Source organism: Bos indicus, chromosome 2 (genome assembly GCF_029378745.1).
Source record: "Bos indicus isolate NIAB-ARS_2022 breed Sahiwal x Tharparkar chromosome 2, NIAB-ARS_B.indTharparkar_mat_pri_1.0, whole genome shotgun sequence".
NCBI lineage: Eukaryota > Metazoa > Chordata > Mammalia > Artiodactyla > Bovidae > Bos > Bos indicus.
In genome coordinates this window covers 127,473,792-127,489,266 of record NC_091761.1, presented here as the reverse complement: position 1 = coordinate 127,489,266, position 15,475 = coordinate 127,473,792, and positions in this window count along the sequence as shown.

The window sequence follows — 15,475 nt, the reverse complement described above, 5'->3', positions numbered from 1 at the left end:
TGGAGCATGGGTTCTAGGGTGCTTGGGCTTCAGAGGTTCTGGCACATGGGCTTAGTTGCTCTGTGGCATGTGGGATCTTCCCAGATCAGGGATCAAACCTGTGTCTCCTGATTCACAGGTCAGTTCTTTACCACTGAGCCACCAGGGAAGCCCCTCATGCTTTGCATTGCTGAATAGTATTCCATTGTGTGGACAAGCCACACAGTCTTTATGCATTCATCATCTGACTGCTTCCGCTTTGAGGCTATTATAAAGAATGCCGCTACAAACATTTGCTTACAAGTTTTTGTGTGGCAAGATATCTTCATTTCTTTTGGGTACATACTCAGGGGTAAGAATTGTTGGGTCATGTGGTAGCTCCCTGTTTAACCTTTTGAGGAACTTCCAGACTGTTTCCCAAAGCAGCTGCCCCATTTTATATTCCTGCCAGTATGTAATGTATGGAGAGTTCCAATTTCTCCATGTGCTCACCAACACTTGTTATTATCTGTCTTTCTGATTATAGCTAGTGAATGTGAAGTATATTTCATTGTAGTTTACTTTGCATTTCCCTGAGGGCTAATGGTGTTGAGCATCTTTTCTGTGTGTTTACTGGCCATTTGTACAGCCCCTTTAGAAAAATGTACAGATATAAATTTGGTCTTATTTATATAGGCTAATTTTGCTCGGGGTCTTCCCTGATAGCTCAGTTCGTAAAGAATCTACCTGCAAGACTAGAGACCCTGGTTCAATTCCTGGGTCAGAAAGATCCACTGGAGAAGGGATAGGCTACCGACTCCAGTATTCTTGGGCTTCCCTTGTGGCTCAGTGTGTAAAAATTTTGCTGAAAATTTTTGTAAGCCTGGATTATGGAACCAAAATTCTTTTTTCCCTAATAATAAACAAAATATTAGGAAAAACTGATCAACTCACATGCCATTGATTTAGAATACCTGTATCTACAACAAATGAAAAGATCATTCTTTTCTCAGCCACTAAAGTCCCATCTCTTAGTATGTCTGGCAAAAAGAGAGAGGGAGAGAGAAAGTCAGTCTAGTAGAACAAAATTACAATCAGAATTAGTGAAATGTTTAAATTCAAAATGACTTTTAAAATTCCCTTTTCTTCTTTCAATTACATGTAGTAACAGAAACCATTTCTGTCCTTTATCGAGCCCATCTTCACATGAAATGTTCCCTTGGTATCTCTAATTTTCCTGAAGAGATCTCTAGTCTTTCCCATTCTGTTGTTTTCCTCTATTTCTTTGCATTGATCGCTGAGGAAGGCTGTCTTATCTCTTCTTGCTGTTCTTTGGAACTCTGCATTCAGATGCTTATATCTTTCCTTTTCTCCTTTGCTTTTCACTTCTCTTCTTTTCACAGCTATTTGTAAGGCCTCTTCAGACAGCCATTTTGCCTTTTTGCATTTCTTTTCCATGGGGATGGTCTTGATCCCTGTCTCCTGTACAATGTCACAAACCTCATTCCATAGTTCATCAGGCACTCTATCTATCAGATCTAGCCCCTTAAATCTATTTCTCACTTCCACTGTATAATCATAAGGGATTTTATTTAGGTCATACCTGAATGGTCTAGTGGTTTTCCCTACTTTCTTCAATTTAAGTCTGATTTTGGCAATAAGGAGTTCATGATCTGAGCCACAGTCAGCTCCTGGTCTTGTTTTTTCTGACTGTATAGAGCTTCTCCATCTTTGGCTGCAAAGAATTATAATCAATCTGATTTCAGTGTTGACCATCTGGTGATGTCCATGTGTAGAGTCTTCTCTTGTGTTGTTGGAAGAGGGTGTTTGTTATGACCAGTGCATTTTCTTGGCAAAACTCTATTAGTCTTTGCCCTGCTTCATTCCGTATTCCAAGGCCAAATTTGCCTGTTACTCCAGGTGTTTCTTGACTTCCTACTTTTGCATTCCAGTCCCCTATAATGAAAAGGACATCTTTTGGGGGTGTTAGTTCTAAAAGGTCTTGTAGGTCTTCATAGAACCGTTCAACTTCAGCTTCTTCAGCGTTACTGGTTGGGGCATAGACTTGGATTACTGTGATATTGAATGGTTTGCCTTGGAAACGAACAGAGATCATTCTGTCGTTTTTGAGATTGCATCCAAGTACTGCATTTCAGACTCTTTTGTTGACCATGATGGCTACTCCATTTCTTCTGAGGGATTCCTGCCACAGTAGTAGATATAATGGTCATCTGAGTTAAATTCACCCACTCCAGTTCATTTTAGTTTGCTGATTCCTAGAATGTCAATGTTCACTCTTGCCATCTCTTGTTTGACCACTTCCAATTTGCCTTGATTCATGGACCTGACATTCCAGGTTCCTATGCATTATTGCTCTTTACAGCATTGGATCTTGCTTCTATCACCAGTCACATCCACAGCTGGGTATTCTTTTTGCTTTGGCTCCATCCCTTCATTCTTTCTAGAGTTATTTCTCCACTGATCTCCAGTAGCATATTGGGCACCTACTGACCTGGGGAGTTCCTCTTTCAGTATCCTATCATTTTGCCTTTTCATACTGTTCATGGGGTTCTCAAGGCAAGAATACTGAAGTGTTTTGCCATTCCCTTCTCCAGTGGACCACATTCTGTCAGATCTCTCCACCATGACCCGCCCATCTTGGGTTGCCCCACGGGTATGGCTTAGTTTCATTGAGTTAGACAAGGCTGTGGTCCTAGTGTGATTAGACTGACTATTTTTCTGTGAGTATGGTTTCAGTGTGTCTGCCCTCTGATGCCCTCTGGCAACACCTACCGTCTTACTTGGGTTTCTCTTACCTTGGGCGTGGGGTATCTCTTCACGGTTGCTCCAGCAAAGCGCAGCCGCTGCTCCTTACCTTGGACGAGGGGTATCTCCTCACCACCGCCCTTCCTGACCTTCAACGTGGGATAGCTCCTCTAGGCCCTCCTGTGCCCACGCAGCCACGGCTCCCTGGACATTGGGTAGCTCCTCCCGGCCGCCGCCCCTGACCTCGGATGCGGGGTAGCTCCTCTCGGCCGTTCCTGCGCCGTCGCAGTCTGGTACTCTCGGCCGCTGCCCCTGACCTCGGACGTGGGGTAACTCCTCTTGGCCACTGCCCTTCAGGCATGGGGTCCTCCCGGCTTCTGCCCCAACCTCGGACGTGGGGTAGCTCCTCATAGCCGAGCTTAGTGTGCCAGTCGCAGCTGCCTGCCCTTAGTGAGTGGCGTAAATTAATTTAATTAATTTAATTAAATTGATTAAATTAAATTAGTCATCCACAATTAATTATCTCTCACAGTTTCTGTGGATCAGACATGGGCAGGATGGCTTGACTCTGCTATACAACATCTGGGCCTCAATGGGAAGACTCAAAGGCTGGGGATTGAAATAGCAAATATCACTCAAATGTCTGGCAATTGATGCAGGCTGTTGATTAAGACCTTCACAAGGCCTATGCATGTTCTTCTAGGCATGGTGGCTGGATTCCTGAGAGAGAACCAGGTGGAAGCCATATTGCCTCTGTGACTGAACCTCCGAAGTCACTCAGCATCATTTCCATCACAGTTACAAATGTCCACCCAAGTTCAAGGAGAAGAAACACCGTCCCTCCCAGTTATGGATTACAGTATTCAACCATGACGCTTTCTTTCATGTGTCAGTTGGACTGGTCCACTTTCTTTCTGAGTGTGTCTGTGAGGATGTTTCCAGATGAGATTCATGTTTGAATCAATGGACTCAGAAAAGTAGATTGCTCTCCTCCGTTTGGGTAGGATCATGCAAGCTGCAATCTACTGGAGGCCTGAATAGAACAAAAAGAGGAGGAAGGGAGGATCCATCCTCTTCCATCCTGCCTGTTGAGCTGGGACATCAGTCTCTTCTTGCCCTTGGACTAGAACTCACACCTTCGGCTCCCCTGGTTCCCAGGCCTTCAGACTCAGACTGAATTTTACCACTGACCTTCCTTGTTCTCCAGCTTGCAGATGGAAGATCATGGGACTTCTCAGCCTCCAAAATCATGTGAGCCAGTTTCTCATAATACATCCATCTATATGGAGAAATTTATATAGAGATTGTATACATGTGCATAAAACTACATATACATGTTGGTTCTGTTTCTCTAATACATATACCCCAACAAAATTCATGTGTGAAAGTCTTAATCCCCATGCCTCAGCCTGTGACCTTATTTGGAAATGGGGTCTTTACAGAGCTAATCAAGTTAAAATGAAGTCATTAAGGTGGGCCCTTTTTCAAACGAGTGGTGTCATTATAAAATGGGGAAATTTGAAGACAGTTAACTCACACCAGGAGAACACCACATGAAGATAAAGAAATCAGAGCGATGTTGCTACATGCCAAGACATGCCAAAGAGTGCCAGACAACCCGTCAGAGCTGGCAAAGAGGCAGGGAGGAGATTCTCCTTCACAGACCTCAGATGGCAACAAGACTGCCAATCCCTGGATCTCAGACATCCAGCCTCCACAACTGAGAGACCATAGGGTCTGTGGTTCAAGTCACCTGGTTTGTGGTACTGTCAGCCCATATCCTCGGATGCAGAATGCACAGATGTGGAGGGCCAAGTCTGGGACTTGAGAATATCCTCAAATTTTGGTGTCATGGAGGCTCCTAGAATCAATCCCCTGCAGATACCCAAGGGCAACTGTACTTTATCAGAGCAGAGCTAGAAAACTAACCTCCACATCATTATGGAGGATCATCAATGTCAAATTGTAGAAAGAGCATGCAGAAGGGGTAGTTAGGGTGTGCCCATCTTTGGAAATTGCAACCTGCCACAGCCCAACCCCTCACCAACAAAAATTCACCTCCCTCCCACATGCAAAATGTACTGGTCCCCTCCTGCAAACCACCAAACCTCATCCCATTACAGCACCAGCTTAAAGTCCAGGATCTGATCATCTAAATCAGATTCAGAAGGAACCAAGGCTTCTGGAGTATAGTCAAGGAGCACAGCTCTTCTGGATCTGAAGAGTCATCAATTAAAGAGACCAGTTATCTACCCGCCCCCAGGGGCCACATGCAGTGGGGGAACAGCTCACGGACATCTTCTCCTTTCAAAGTCATCCCCATTCTCCGAAGAGCCTGAAACCATCAGCTCTAAAACACCATCAAAGATCTCCTTGCTTAAGGGACTTCCCTGGTGGGCCAGTGGTTAAGAATCTCCCTCCCAATGCAAGGGATGTGGGTTCGGTCCCTGATCGGGGAAACTGAGATCTCACATGCTGTAGAGCAACTAAGCTGGTGAGCCGCAACTAGAGAGCCCGTGTGCAGCAACAGAAGGCCTGGCGTGGTGCATCAAAGATACCACATGCCGCAACCAAGATCCGACACAGCCAAATAAATCAATATTTTAAAAAGATCTCTCTCAAGTTGTTTTCTTCCCTTGTAGAATTAGACAATCTCAGAGTTGGAAGGGGATTTAAAGTTTAAGCCAGCCCTGCACACAGCCAGTACTCTTGCCTGGAAAATCCCATGGATGGAGGAGCCTGGTGGGCTGCAGTCCATGGGGTTGCTGAGGGTCGGACACCTTCCCTCTGAACCTTCCAATTGGAAGAATGGAAGAATTTAATTTTCTAAATTACTGTGGATTAATGTTCTATCTAGGGAAAGGCTGAATGTTTTTCTTGCTGCTGCTAAGTCGCTTCAGTCGTGTTTGACTCTGTGCGACCCCATAGACTTCAGCCCACCAGGCTCCCCTGTCCCTGGGATTCTCCAGGCAAGAACACTGGAGTGGGTTGACATTTCCTCCTCCAATGCACAAAAGTGAAAAGTTAAGTGAAGTTGCTCAGTTGTGTCCTACTCTTAGCGACCCCATGGACTGCAGCCTACCAGGCTCCTCCGTCCAGGGGATTTTCCAGGCAAGAGTACTGGAGTGGGGTGCCATTGCCAAAATACAACTGATTTTGAAGCTATGTTCCTCAAGTCCCACAAGAGGGCGCTAAACAGTGGCTATGATCTCTCCAAAAGGCCGTTTAAGGGTCCCTGCTTTCCTTCCCCACCACTTCGTGTTGTCAGGCTCTGTCCCTTAAGGCCCCACACAGGCCCCTAAGCAACAGCTGAGAGCTAGACCGCTCCTTATTTGAGGGCTTCTATTATATTAATAAGAATGAGAAATGCCAAAGCAGGATTTTGTAAAAATGGTGGTATAATTTAGGTGTTTACATTTTGCATACATGTGGTGAGTGACATTCTAGAACACTCCACACATTGTAGAGCATTTCTGAGATTGTCAGTTATTTTCTGCATCTTTCCCCAAAGGGTCACTTCCAACCAAAGAAACACACACCTGCCCCTCCCAGCACACACCATGCACATACACACCACGCACTAGCATGAACACACACAGGCCTCAGCCATCTGAGATGTTGTCAGTATCTCTCAGCTTCTCATGGTCCCTCCAGCCTGTTGAGCTCCCAACAAGCTGGAGGTGTCCAAACGAAAATCCGTCAATCTCATCCACAGAAACAGGACTGGATCCAAAGCTAGACTATTCATTCAAAACATGAACATTTTATAGATAAGGAATTTTTTTTTTGTTTTTATTTTAATGATTCGATCTTGAGTGCTGGTTCCACCGGGGCTTCCCAGGTGGCACAAGTGGTAAAGAACCTGCTGCCAATGCAGGAGACATAAGAGATGTGGGTTCCATCCCTGGGTTGCAAAGATCCCCTGGAGGAGGAGGGCATGGCAACCCACTCCAGTCTTCTTGCCTGGAGGATCCCATGGACAGAGGAGCCTGGTGGGCTACAGTCCACGGGGTCGCAAAGAGTCGGACATGACTTAAGTGACTTAGCATATGCTGGTTCTAACCGCAGCAAAAACCCAGGTGAGACCTCTGGTTCTCAGATTCCTGGGCTCTGCAAGTGGTTGTCATTTGTCAGAAACCGGACTTTGAGTCTAACTGTCTTGGATTGGAGAAGCAGCCCCCGGGAGCATGAGGCTAATCCTGGATAAGCAGTGAGCTCTGAAGAGAGCTTTGCTGAAGGAGGAAGGCAGCTGCGACAGCACCAATCTGTGCTGAGGGGAAGGAGTCTGGGGAAGGGGGACATCAAAGCTCCTGGGTTTCCTATCTCTTCAAAGCTTCAGATCAGCAGGAAGAGGAGGTCTCTCAGTTCAGTTCAGTTGCTCAGTTGTGTCTGACTCTTTGCGACCCCATGAATCGCAGCACACCAGGCCTCCCTGTCCATCACCAACTCCTGGAGTTCACTCAGACTCACGTCCATTGAGTCAGTGATGCCATCCAGCCATCTCATCCTTCATCATCCCCTTCTCCTCGTGCCCCCAATCCCTCCCAGCATCAGAGTCTTTTCCAATGAGTCAACTCTTCGCATGAGGTGGCCAAAGTACTGGAGTTTCAGCTTCAGCATCATTCCCTCCAAAGAAATCCCAGGGCTGATCTCCTTCAGAATGGACTGGTTGGATCTCCTTGCAGTCCAAAGGACTCTCAAGAGTCTCTGCTGGTCCTAAAAAAAAAAAAAAGAAAGCCAGACTTTTGGGGGCAGGGAGCAAATCACACAGAAATTCTACCTCCCTTGAAGATTTTTGAACATTCAATTTGGAATTGTTGGGACTTCTCCAGTGGTTCAGTGGTTAAGATTCTGTGCTTGCAATACAGGGGGTGCAATTTCAATCTCTGGTCTGAGAACTAAGATCCCACATGCCATGTAATATAGCCAAATAATAATAATAAGTTGGTATTATCTTGATTAGGAAGAGTATAGGAAATCTCTATAGGGACAGTACTTATTCATTTTGTTATTACTATTATAACTCATATGGTACCTGCTATAAACCAGACATGTCTAAGTGCATTACACTCATTAAATCCTCCCAACAGTCCTCAGAGGTAGGCATGATTAACATGTTTTAGAGCTGGAGAAACTGAAGCACAAAGTAGCTGACATGTTATGGACTGAATCATGTCACCCCAAATTCATATGCTGAAGCCCTAACCCCCCCATATGACTAGATTTGGAGATGGGGCCTTTACAGTGGTCATTAAGGTTAAAAGACGTCATAAGGGTGGGGCCCTAATCCAATAGAATCAGTGTCCCTATAAGAGGAAGAGATACCAGGAATACACATGCACAGAGAAAAGGCCATGTTAGCACAGCAAGAAGGTAGCCATCTGCAACCAAGGAGTGGACCCTTGTCAGAGACCAACCCTGCTGGCACCTTAAGCCTGGACTTCCAGCCTCCAGAACTGTGAACAAGGAAATTTGTACAGTTTAAGCCACCTAGTCTACAGCACTCTGTTAGGGAAGCTCAGTCCTGAACATTCATTGGAAGGACTGATGTTGAAGCTGAAACTCCAATTTTTGGCCACCTGATACGAAGAACTGACTCATTTGAAAAGACCCTGACTCTGGGAAAGATTGAGGGTGGGAGGAGAAGGGGACGACAGAGGATGAGATGGTTGGATGGCATCACTGACTCCATGGACACGAGTTTGAGTAAACTCTGGAAGTTGGTGACGGACAGGGAGGCCTGGCGTGCTGCAGTCCATGGGGTCGCAAAGAGTAGGACACGACTGAGTGACTGAACTGAACTGAACTGAGTGAACAGTACAGGTGACTTGCCTAAGAATTTTTGCCTGAGAAATGGAAGAACTGAGATTTGAATCTAAATTGTTTGACACCTGAGACTGTGCTTTCTTTTTTTCCTGGCCACACCACGTGGCTTACAGGGTCTCAGTTCCCTGACCAGGGATTGAACCCAGGCACCAGCAGTGAAGCACCAAATCCACACTAGACCACCAGGAAACTCCCCTGAATCCATGCTTTTAATGGCTAGTGCACAGGGTCTCTTGCCATGAGAAAGGAGAGAGGAGAGTCCTGTTCAGGAACATGAGGGTGACAACAGGAATTGCCAAGATGCAGGAGCACGTACTCTGCAAACTTTATGGCAAGTAGAAGGGGTAAAGTGGAAGCATAACAAATTTTGTTTTCTTGGGCTCCAAAATCTATGTGGACAGTGACTGCCACCATGACATTAAAAGATGCTTGCTCCTTGGAAGAAGAGCTATGACAAATCTAGACAGCATATTAAAAAGCAGAAATATCATCTTGCCAACAAATGTCCATCTAGTCAAAGCTATGGTTTTTCTAGTAGTTGTGTACAGATGTGAGAGCTGGACCATAAAGAGGGTTGAGCACCAAAGAATTGATGCTTTCAAATTGTGGTGCTAGAGAGGACTCTTGAGAGTCCCTTGGACTATAAGGAAATCAAACCAGTCAATCCTAAAGGAAATCAACTGTGAATATTCATTGGAAGGACGGATGCTGAAGCTGAAGCTCCAATACTTGGGCCACCTGATGGTGGCCTTGGAAAAGACCCTGATGCTGGGGAAGACTGAAGGCAAACAGAGAAAGGGGAAAGCAGAGGATGAGATAGCATTACCAATTCAATGGACATGAATCTGAGCCAACTCCAGGACATAGTGTTAGACAGGGGAGCCTGGAGTACTATAGTCCATGGGGTTGCAAAGAGTTAGACATAACTTAGCAACTCAACAACAACAGCATCAACAAAGCCCATGGCACTAAGAGCTTTGCATGGATTATCCTTTTAATACCAGCAACCATCCTGTGAGGTTACTGCTAGTAGCCACTGCCACCCCCCCTCCCCCGCCCCATTTCACTAAGGCCTTAAGAAGAACCCAAAAGGGGCAAAGTCACCCCAGACCAGCTGGGAACAATGTGCTAAATACAACTAGTTGTAACAATTAGAGATCATTTTGTTATGGGCAGCTTCACCGCATGTTCAACCAGGCCTTCCAAATGGGAGAACATAGTTGGGTCATGTAAGAATTAAGCCTCCATTTCTCTGGGAAGGCCTCTGAAATCAATGAGCCAGTGAGGAAAGTGTCCCCACTGAGATGTTACAGTGTGGAAGAAAAGGGTCAGTGGGGAGCAGCCCTGCCCTGGTGGGCAGGGTAGGTAGGAAGGAATGCTCTTAGAGGGGATTACTCAGACAAGACTGCTGTGGATGGGGTGTAGGGGGAATTAAAAAGGACCTCTGCCACCTCCCTCTTAGAATAAGTCATGGCTAACAGGCTTCCCTGGTGGCTAAGTCATAAAGAATCCTCCTGCAATGGAGGAGACCCAGGTTTGATCCCTGGGTCCGGAAGATCCCCTGGAGAAGGAAATGACAACCCACTCCAGTATTCTTGCCTGGGAAATCCCATAGACAGAGCAGCCTGGTGGGCTGCAGTCCATGGGGTTGCAAAGAGTCAGACACGACTTGGTGACTAAACCACCAGCAATGGGGCCTCAGCAGCAGTCAGGTTGGTGTCAAAGGGGGCTCGCTAACATTGCCTCTGTTTCCAGCCACATCCTCTATATCCCCCCAAACAGACCTCACTCCCTCTTCTAGGCACTCAGTTTCATCAGAACCGTGGATGGGTTCAGAGAGACTGACATAGATCATCTCCATTCTCCCTCACAGCATTTTCCAAAGGACAAGATGTGTCTTGAAGGTAAGCACGCCTGAGACAGGTGGTCCCTTTTGAACTTTGCGGCTAAAGTCAAGGAAAAGACCTCAGCTTGGTGCTAATATGTCTTTCATGACATTTCTCATATTTTCTCGTTCTTCGACAGAGAACGACTAGACTTCAGATTCAGCACCTTTTATGGGCAGCAGTGTCTTCCCTCCTACCTCCTGGAAATTCCAAATTACACATACAGGGTCCCCTAATTCACTGATGCCCTGCGTATTATTTCTTTTACTTTCTATCTTGCCTTTTGGAGGGTTTCTGTTGCTATGTCTTCAAGTCCACTACTTTCTTCTGTGACGTCTAATCTACAGTTAAGCCCATTCAGCATATTTTTCTTCTTAGACATGTAATTTTCATGTCAGGAAGTTCAATGGAGGCCTTTTCATGTCTCTTCTTAACTTTTTGAACATGTGAAGTACAGTTATAGTAACTGACTTGTCTCTTGCTTCAAATGTCTGTGTCACTTCTTGGTAAGTGTAGGTTGATTTAGTTTTTTTTTTCATTATGAGTCCTATTTTCCTGTTTCTCTGAAGATGCCTGACACTGTGAACTTGATTTTTTAGGTACTGGATATTTCTGTGTTTATTATAATGATTCTTAATCTTTGTTCTAGGATATAGTTAAACTATTTGGAAACAGTGTGATTCTTTTTTTAGTTTTTTAAAATTAATTTGTTTTTAATTGGGGGATAATTGCTTTACAATATTGTGTTGGTTTCTGCCATATGTTAACATGATTCAGCCATAGGTATACATGTGTCCCCTCCCTCTTGAACCTCATTCCCACCTCCCACCCTATCCCACCGCTCTATGCTGTCACAGAACACCAGTTTGAGCCTCCTGAGTCATAGAGCAAATTCTCTATGTTTGCTATCTGTTTGACATATGTTTCCTATCTGTTTGACATATGTTTCCATGCTATTCTCTCAATTCATGCCACCCTCCCTTTCCCCCACTGTGTCCACAAGTCTGCTCTGTGTGTCCGAGGGAAATCGTTTGATTCTTTTACGTCTGAACTTTTAAGATTTTTAGGCAAAACCCAAGCAGTGGTTAGTCTAGGGCTAATTAATCTCCACTACTGAGGCAAAACCTCAGACATGAATTACGAAGTTTTCCGGCTCAGCTCGTGGGAAACACTCTTCCTGGCCATGCGCGAGTGCCAGGCGCTATTCTCCCCTCAGTGCAGTTCAGTCGCTCAGTCGAGTCCAACTCCATGAACCGCAGCACACCAGGCCTCCCTGTCCATCACCAATTCCCGGAGTCCACCCAAACCCATGTCCATCGAGTTGGTGATGCCATCCAACCATCTCATCCTCTGTCGTCCCCTTCTCCTCCCGCCCTCAATCTTTCTCAGAATCAGGGTCTTTTCAAATGAGTCAGCTCTTCACATCCGGTGGCCAAAGTGAGTTTCAGCTTCAACATCAGTCCTTCCAATGAACACCCAGGACTAATCTCCTTTAGGATGGACTGGTTGAATCTCCTTGCAGTCCAAGGGACTCTCAAGAGTCTTCTCCAACACCACAGTTCAAAAACATCAATTTTTCGGCACTCAGCTTTCTTTATAGTCCAACTCTCACATCCATACATGACTACTGGAAAAACCATAGCCTTGACTAGATGGACCTTTGTTGACAATGTCTCTGCTTTTGAATATGCTATCTAGGTTGGTCATAAATTTCCTTCCAAGGAGTAAGCCTCTTTTAATTTCATGGCTGCAATCTGCAGTGATTTTGGAGCCCAGAAAAATAAAGTCAGCCACTGTTTCCACTGTTTCCCCATCTATTTGCCGTGAAGTGATGGGACCGGATGCCATGATGTTAGTTTTCTGAATGCTGAGCTTTAAGCCAACTTTTTCACTCTCCTCTTTCACTTTCATCAAGAGGCTTTTTAGTTCCTCTTCACTTTCTGCCATAAGGGTGGTGTTATCTGCATATCTGACGTTATTGATATTTCTCCCGGCAATCTTGATTCCAGCTTGTACTTCCTCCAGCCGAGTGTTTCTCATGATGTACTCTGCATATAAGATAAATAAGCAGGGTGACAATATACAGCCTTGACGTACTCCTTTTCCTATTTGGAACCAGTCTGTTGTTCCATGTCTAGTTCTAACTGTTGCTTCCTGACTTGCATACAGGTTTCTCAAGAGGCAGGTCAGGTGGTCTGGTAGTCCCATCTCTTTCAAAATTTTCCACAGTTTATTGTGGTCCACATAGTCAAAGGCTTTGGCATAGTCAATAAAGCAGAAATAGATGTCTTTCTGGAACTCTCTTGCTTTTTCGACTCTTCCCTCAGCTTCCAGTCATTTCCTCACACACATATTCTGCCTTATGCTTGTTGAGACCTCTGTGGACTTTCCCAGTTCTGCGTGCAGCTCCCTTCTCTCCAGCACTCTGGGCACCTCTGGGCTCTGCCTGGCTTCTCCCACCATGCGCCATAGCCTGGACATTCTTTAAACCCAGTGAGCTCAGTTGATCATAGGGCTACCCTTGTTTCCTCTCTTAGGAACCACTGGGCCTCCTTGTTTTATTTCCAGTATCTTGAAAACTGCTGGGACTTCCCTGGTGGTCTGGTGGTTAAGAATCCGCCTTGTAATGCAGGGGATGTGTGTTTGATCCCTCGTCCAGGAACTAAGATCCCATGTGCTGCAGGGAAACTAAGCCCACAGCTACTGAGCCAGGGCGCCACAGAAAGAGACCCCACCCTCTGAAACATACCACGTGACACAGAGAAGGTTCCGCGTGCTGCAACTGAGACCCAACGTGGTGAAAGAGAGAAAACTGCCATTCGCATAAGCTTCTTGTGTTTTTGTTTCAAGCAGCAAGAGAAATCCATCTCCCATCCCTCCATCTTGACTGAAAGTTGAAGTCTCATGTTAACTCTTTCAATTAGATTTTATAATTTTCTTCACATATGTCCTGTGCCTTCTCGTTTAATCCAGGCTCAGTGTTAAGTGGCTCAGTGTCTTAAGAATCCACCTCCCAGTGCATGAGACACGGGTTTGATTCCTGGGTCGGGAAGATCCTCTGGAGAAGGAAATGGCAACCCACTCCAGTATTCTTGCCTGGGAAATCCCATGGACAGAAGAGCCTGGCGGGCTACAGTCCATGGGGTTGCCAGAGTCAGACACAACTTAACAACTAAACAACAACAAATACATTCTTTTTTTTAATTAATTAATTTATTTTGATTGGAGCATAATTACTTTACAATATTGTGATGGCTTTTGCCATATATCAACATGAATCAGCCACAGGTATAGATGTATCCCCCTCATTCTGAACCTCCCTCCCCACCCCATCCCTCTGGGTTGTCCCAGAGCACCATCTTTGGGTGCCCTGCTTCATGCATCGAACTTGCACTGGTCATCTATTTTTATACAGTAGTATACATGTTTCAAGGCTTCCCTGGTGGCTCAGACGGTAAAGTGTCTGCCTGAAACACAGGAGACCTGGGTTTGATCCCTGGGTCGGGAAGATCCCCTGGAGAAGGAAATGGCAACCCACTCCAGTACTCTTGCCTGGAAAATTCTGTGGACAGAGGAGCCTTGTAAGCTATACTCCATGGGGTCGCAAAGAGTTGGACATGACTGAACGACTTCACTTCACTTCATACATGTTTCAGTGCTATTCTTTCAAATCCTCCCACCCTCGCCTTCTCCCATTGAGTCCAAAGGTCTGCTCTTTACATCTGTGTTTCCTTTGCTGCCCTATATATAGGATCATCGGTATCATCTTTCTAAATTCCACACACACACACACACATATATATATATGCATTAATATACAGTATTTGTCTCTTTCCGACTTACTTCACTCTGTGTAATAGGCTTCAGGTTCATCCACCTCATTAGAACTGACTCAAATACATTCCTTTTTATATCTGAGTAATATTCCATCATGTATATGTAGCACACTTCCTTATCCACTCATCTGCTGACGGACATCTATACCTACACTGAGACCAAACTCCACCCAAGAGCCAGCAAGCTCCAGTGCAAGACACTCCATGCTAATCCTCCAGCAAAACAGGAACACAACCCTGAACATTAAAAGACAGGCTGCTCGAAGCCATAAGTTTCACATAAGCTTTCTTTGTTTGTAGAAAAGCACCATATGTGTGCTTTTCCACCTGTGCGTGTGTGCTAAGTCGCTTCAGTCATGTCCGACTCTGTGCAATCCTATGGACCACAGCCCACCAGGCTCCTCTGTCCATGGGATTCTCCAAGCAAGAATACTGGAGTGAGCTTCCAGTCCCTTCTCCAGGGGATCCTCTCAACCCAGGGACTGCACCTGCATCTCTTATGCCTCCTGCATTGGCAGGTGGGCTCTTTACCGCTCATGTCACCTGGAAAGCCCATGGACACCCAGAACTCACCTCTGGACACTGCACTGCCCTCCAGAGAGGATCCAGCTCCATCCACCAGAACACAGACTCAAGTTCCCCCAGCCAGGAAACCCGCACAAGCCGCTGGTCCAACCCCACCCACAGGAGCAGACTCCACAACAAATATATGCTAGACTTCCCTGGTAGTCTGATGGTTAAGACTCTTTGTTCCCAATTCAGGGGGCATGGATTCACTCCTGGTCGGGGAATTAATATCCCATGCCTCAGGCTTGGCCAATATATATAAATATATATGTATATGTATATACAGATACTAATAGCTATTGCTATTGTAACCTATTTCCTCCCAACTCCATTTCTAGGTATTTATTTCTAGAGGGGAGAAAAACTACTGATTTTTGTATATTTCACATCTGTCCTGAAATTGAACCATGCATTGTTCACACATTTCTTCAGCAGCAGGTAACAGGAAGATGAGAGGCAGGTGTCTAGGGCTGGCGCCGCTGCTCAGTGTTGCAAACAGGAATGCAAGCTCCACTCTCCTTGGCACATTAAGTCTGTCCTCATGCTTGCTACTTCATGGCACAAAAAGGCTGCTGTTACAACTCCAGCCCTCTCATGTATGATCCAAGCAGGAAGAAGAACGGGGGAAGCAGGGAG